The sequence below is a fragment of the Metopolophium dirhodum genome, chromosome 2 (assembly GCF_019925205.1).
Source record: "Metopolophium dirhodum isolate CAU chromosome 2, ASM1992520v1, whole genome shotgun sequence".
In the NCBI taxonomy this organism is placed as follows: domain Eukaryota; kingdom Metazoa; phylum Arthropoda; class Insecta; order Hemiptera; family Aphididae; genus Metopolophium; species Metopolophium dirhodum.
Genome location: NC_083561.1, coordinates 36,725,242 through 36,732,665, shown reverse-complemented (window position 1 = coordinate 36,732,665; position 7,424 = coordinate 36,725,242).

Below are 7,424 nucleotides of genomic sequence, written 5' to 3'. Positions count from 1 at the left end.
TATACACCTATACCTATTATATTATTATATCATTATAACTTAGTCCCTATACTCAGTGAAATAGACTTTATTTTTAATTATGTAAGTTTGGGTGGAAAATTCGTATTACATGCATGTAAAATAGACATAGCAATCTTATAATGCATTACAACACAAGCAGGGTTTGTTACTGATCATCATTTAAAGTTTTAGAGTTTGAATAATATAAGAAAAACTTTAGATATTTAGATTTTATTCGGGAAACAGATTTTTAAAAAAATATATAATAACAACAATAATAAATTGAGTAATTTAACTCGTGACTACGTTTATATTATTGAGCGAAACTTAAATATATATGTATTTTTTTTTGGTTAGAAATCTTATAATGATTGGGTGTTTGGAATATTGTTTATATCGATATGTGCAACTGGAGTGCGTGAGTAAGTTCTTGGCAATAAGTTCATTCTTAGGTCAAATTATTTAGTTGACTTTTGAATATTATAATCTATAGACTATTATCATAGTAGTATACTATAACATCAGGGTTGAAACACTTTTGATTTAGGGGAAGACTTCACCTCTAATTATATTTAAATTCGTTTGCTCAAAATGAATGATGAGAACATAATAGAGATCCAAAAATGTTCAAACAATATATTATTACGGAGCACTGAGGGACCGGATGAGTAGGTACAATATTATATTAAACATCTTTTATTTCTTAAAACTTTCTAAATATTGTACAACTTTATCTAATCTAATTTTTATGCGTCTTGTACCTTAATTGATTGTTCTTTCTCTTTATAATATGTATAATAATACAATCATCTTTGAAGTCGTGGCCTTAAATTGATATATATCATAATTTACGCGCCGATACACATCATATCGCATTAATATTATACAATTTCACTCGATTACTATCGGTTACAAATGTCACTACCTATACACAATGTTATTATATGGTAGGTATACCTATTACTTACCTGCTAAGTATAATATTATTGTATTTCACACAAAACAGTTATTGTTTGCCGAAGTTACGCGCATCTCGTACGTATCTACCCATTTACAATGGTATCAGATATCTAAGTGTAACTCCCGTATGGTTTTAGGTATTATACTTATATATACATACACGAGAACGCCTAAGCAAACACAATCGTGGCTTACCCACCGTAGAACTATAACTATTCCTCGGGGAAAACCCAAGTTTCATCATTATGTACCACCGGCTAAATAAATTACAATGCAATCTGTTCAGCGTCATTAAACACGAAGTTTGCTGGCGTACGACGTGCACTTTTAATTATTAAACGCATATTTGATGTATAAAGGAAAAAATAATATTATATATAAGTATTGTAAACTGAATAAAATATATCATATGCAAGCGTAGCTCGAGCCAAAACGGTTACTTCACAGTGCACAAACGATATGCAATGTTTTTTTTTTTTTAATTGTGTGCACAATATATTATTATGCCCTCAACATTATTCAAATTACGTCGAAGTCGCGTACTGAAAACAATTATTATTGTTTTTAATATAGTAAAATACTAAAATGTAAATTGTCTTATTTCTGGTCAGGTGGCACTGCTGGGAGCCTTCCTTCTCTTGTTATTTTTTTTTCTTATAATACTTACTTACTCTGTCACCACACTTACTCATTATACACTTATGTATAGAGTGTAAATATACTTTATTTTTAATAAAAAAAAAAAAAAATTGTCTTAAAGAAAAAATGTTTGAACAATTATTATTTGTATTGAATAAGAATAATATAATAATTTTAACCATTATGACATAATACTATCACGTAGAATTTAAATTATTATTATTTGTATTTAAACGCCGTGACGTCATAATAGCTATAATATTATGTTTATTGTTTATACACTTAAATTAATTTTAGAGTGATTACCTATTTTAGTTTTTCTAAAATATTGGTTATCCGCAGAAACTAATACAAACCAGTAATTATAATAATTGGAACGCGAGTGCTACTTTTTTTAAAAAATCTATAGAATTAAAACAAAATAAATCCTATGGTGAGTTCGCCTATTCAACGTTCATGACACTTAACTTTAAAAATATACTTGACCCGCTACTTGCTTTTTTCTTCAGGTTCACATTTTTGTATAGCTTTTAGTCGTCAAACTTGGACGGTCTTTCATTATTCTACAAATTTTAACGACAATTTAACACGGGCATAAGCAATAAAAACAACAATGTAACAAACTCAAAAAGTACAATAATTTAAACCTCACTGAGACATAAATATTTTTTTTATCAAGTACTATTTACTTTGACCCTTATGACGTATATAATATATACACTCACATGGACTTCTTGAAATACAAAATTCTACGAAACGAAAAAAATAAATGTTTATTAGTACAAAAAATATTGGATAAATTATTATACCATTGAATTTTAATATGTCATTGTTATTAGTCATAAGTGGTAATATTATTTTACACATACAATTAATGAACATTGTTTCTGTAATATTTTATAAAGTCTTACTTCGGTATTAATTTATAACTGAGAAAAAGTTTGATACGCCGATATTTATTGGTAGCTTTACAAGTCAACATAATACAAAATTGTTAGTCGAACTAAAAAATTAACATAATATAAATGTATGTATGCATGTATTATATTTATGTTATCCATTAACTATAGAAACATGTAAAGCCCTTATTACGGATATCTCTTATTTGGTATGAGCAAATAATTGTGGTTCTTACGCCCACAAAATTAAATATGAATTTGTTAAAAGTTAGTTTATGTAAATTAATCTTTGGTATATATAATATTAGGTAGGTACAGAAACTTTCAATAAAATACCATATACTTTATTAAAAGGCTGAAAACGAGGAAATTAAATTGTCTGACTTCTCTTTGAAGCAGAGCACCTACCGGCAAATTGAAACCTATAAAACGTTACGTTCATACGTCAGATGAAGTAAACTTAGCCCGCTTATAGCAAATTGAACAAGATCCCATTATTATAATTGCGTTTATATTGTGTTTTATAAATAAAAATTGAACCCTCAAATTATGCAGATAATTCAAAGTGTACAGATTAAAACTCAAAATAAGGCATTATTAAATAGCAGAAAGTCTAGGTCTTAACTCTCAATCCTCAAAACGAATATAAAATTATAATCCAGATTTTTAAAAGGATCTAAATACTTGATGAATAAATAATTATAAATCACAAAAAAATTATTAAAACTATAGCTGTAGTCTAAGAGTATAATAATTGTTATAAAAATTATATACTTAATACGCAATACGCATATAAAATATTATTCTGGTATCATTGTTACAAGTTACATCCATCTAGATCTGGTTTTTTTTTTTTCTACTCACGTTGAACATTTTATAAATTTTAACTTCAAAGTCGTTTTTGAATTTTAAATTTGATAAATGTTGTCAAAAATTTAAATTTAAATGCTAAGTGCCTTTTTACTGAATGATTATAATAGCATTTTCTATACACCATACAATTTTCGAAATATTTTGATTTGTTTTGAGCTGTTAACAGACATTTTCAGTTTCCGATTTTTAGATTTTTTCCGAAATGTCAATTAAATTGTATTCGTTGGATCAAAAATCTTGAAAGTTTAATACAAGGCCCCTGATATATAGTTACAATGGCAATTGAAAAACATTAAAAATTTATATACACAATTTTTTTTAAGCTTTCAAAGTTCAAATATTTACATAATTTATCAAATCAAAAATTTACAAATTTTCTTGTTGCTGAAAATGCATAAAATGTTCAATTTTTATATCTCAGGATTGAAAATTCAAATCTAAGTTGAACGTAAGAAGTTAATTCTATTACCGAAAAGTTAAAAAATAATAAGTTATAACAATATAAATATAATTTAAAATATCCTAATCTGACAAACCGTCTTTGCTCATAGTCGTTTTTCATATATAATTGAATGCAAATTTAATACCATCTATTACAGTAACCCACTTGTAATATATTGTACATTATGGAGCGATATTACCCACTTTTTTATTATTTACACTATGTCAATCTATGGAATTCTGTGCAAAAGAACCAAAAAGCATATTATTTTGATGAAAATGTATACAAAAACATAAATAAGTGATGAAAATGATTCATATAAGAATATCTAACATAAATGTATGCGCCTCAATGATATTATATGATCCGTTTGATAAAAGTTAAAAATTATTATTTAGGTTAAATATTTCAGATATCAAGGCACCAATTTCTCTTTAAACGTCAATTCATTAATGTGTTTGGTGGTATATTAATTTTCTATGGAAATGTGTATTCAGTTGTCTTTGCATTTGTATGCATTATTCTGATTCCTATAAAATTCACAAATAGCGTGAACTTAACAAAACATTTTTAATTTATAACCAATATTTACAAATTTAAAATACATTAATTATTATAATTTATTAACATATAAATAATAATAAATTATACAAGGTTGTTATTATTTTTTTTAAAAATATAAAACAATAATTTGTTTAAAACAAAATGTATTTTAAGTCTATAGGGTTGTGTTGGCTAATAAATCTTACTTGATATGTTAGCAATTACTTTTAAAAACAAAGTAACTCGTTATGTCATTTAGTTGAGAATAACTTATTTTTTTAACTCCTTAATTCCCTGCCTTTCTTACCATTATTATAATTATCATTAATAATATCACGATGTTATATTCAACCATAGTACCACTCTGTGTATTTATATTTTTCTACTTAAAAATATCCATCTTAAAATACGTAATTTCATTCTAAATATTAAGTTTATACTTTTTAGTACCTACTGTTTACAAGTATTTTTAATATATATACTGTAAATATATATATATATATATATATCTGTTGTGTGTGTGTAATTACAATAATATACATTTCTGTAGCGCTACCAACTCATTGAAGTGAAATAATGATCAATTAAAAAAAAAAATAATAATAATAATAATAAAATAAAAAACAGAACTAAATATACTATTATTAGTTATTACCATGCCGTTCTTTATACATTAGTAAAAACTAAAAGCTTAGTTGACAATTTTAGTTAACACTTTGAATGCCATGTGTATCAATTTTAATACACAACTAATATGTTTATTTGTGCCGTGTGTACTGATAATGATACACACAAAATAATATCCCGGTCAGAATGGTCAGTTTTGTCATTTTTGGCCCGGCACTCAAAGTCAGTTTAACGGTTTTTAAATAATTGTTTAATATATTATACTATAGTATATTTTAATAAGTTCATATTCTCTAACATGGTATGTGTAACCATGTTTATCGTACCTACGTGCTACAACTAAATTGTAATTTACCAATAAATTATGCTATAAATGTATCAATCATCGATAATCAGTTCATAACGAATACGCATTGCATTTTATATGTGATTTTTAAAATTAACAAACATTTGGAATTGTAACATTTGGAACACTAGATTACCATTTATTACAAATATTATCACTGTGAATTATCTTATCAACAAACAATTAGGTATTATTATTGTTTTAAACGGTTTAATTGTGTTTTTAAAATTTTGTATAGAAGAAGAAGCATTTGGTTGTACAAAGTTGTAGACTAATTTTAGTTTTGTCTGTTTTCTTGCAGAAAGCACAGTACATTGAACCTTTTTATTAATTTATCAACTTATAATTATCATTTAATTTATTATAATTTTTTTCTTTCTTTTTTACAAAAATATTAAAATAAGTTTTACCTATATAAAAATTATTTTGTTGGTACATAATACCATAACACTAAAATGAAATTGAACATTTAAAAAATTATAATGTACGCGCGATGTTTTTTTTTTCAAAAAATAGTTCAACCTACCTTATAAACATCGATTATAAAACAAACACATCAATATTTTAATTCTATTCTATTAATATTTATAGAAAAATAAATTACTCAAATATACGAATAATATAAAATGTCTTATTTGTAATGGAGGCTGACTCCAATTCGAGACTCGTCTCCACTCAGATTGTTATTCGTATACAATGAATTATAATTTAATTTAACTCGTCCAATGTCTGTTACAGTGACGATGGCTGTGTCATATACTCAATGACGAGGTGCACTGAAAACCTACTAATAAACTTTACAGCAGGACGAGGTTTTATATTTAAAATGCAATAGTCTTAAGAATCTACTACATTTCTTGTCTTAGAACAGTTGGAACTCCATACAAATGAGATACCTTTTGGAAAAAAGAGAGTTTAAGAGCTATACAAATTAATCACTTTGTTTGCACACTTATACAAGTTAAATATTGCTTCATTATCATTAACATTTATGATAAAAAAAGTTTCATTTCCAAGAAACAAGTTCTAAAAATAATGGCTGTTAAGATGATAATTCATTCTAAGTTAAAAAGTTAACCATAAACAAGTGAAACTTTAAAGTCTGTTCGTTTGAACAAGATAAGATAATGAATACCTACCAAATATAGCTGATATAATATAATATTAATACCGATCGGTTGCAACATTAACCTCGTCAGTGTTAAGTTTAATTTGTCATTAGCTAATACATATTAAACCAAATATATTTTATCAAGTTCATTATTAAACTACGAAAAAAGGATTTGTCTCATATCTGTATAAGGTATACACTATACATAGGTATACATTATATATATTTATGTTATATTAATTGTAATTATAAATAATTTAATTTTTTTCATTCTTGAAATTGAAAGTAATTACACTTTTAATGTGGAGAATTTAATCCTATACAGACAGAATTAAAACTGTATTTAGCATTATCATGTAACCCAGAATCTCCACTGTCTCAATCATGAATATTAGTTTAAATCCAAGGAATTTAAATTTATTACGATTAAATAAGATAAATAAAATCAATTAATAATTCATAGAATATACATTTTACTGTCTTTATCACTTATATAACTTATACTTATAACGAGTTATTGTTAATATTAAATATGTTAGGTTATAATATGTTTTGTCGTAAGATTATTAGTTTTTAATTACCATTGTCATAATAGTATCTAGTATATTGGTTATTTCAGAATTGTTTGATATTATTACACTGCGAGTGTACAAGACTACTTTTTTGAGTGGAAAGTTTTATTAAATTGTTGTTTCATACAGCGAAACTATAGATTACAAATTATTAGACATGTATTATAGTAGTTTTTCTATTTCGAATCAATATTATCCAAAAATTTAGAAAAACCACCTAAGATGCTGTAGTCAGCGAAGTCACCAAGTTCAAATCTCTACGGGAAAAAAAAACTTTTTCTATCATTTTACAACTTTTCGATACTGGTAGAGCCTACTCTATATATATATATAGCCTACTATAAGTATTAGTATTTTTACGAAATATTTATTTTAGTATTTTATAGACGAACGTACTATTTGTAAGATATTA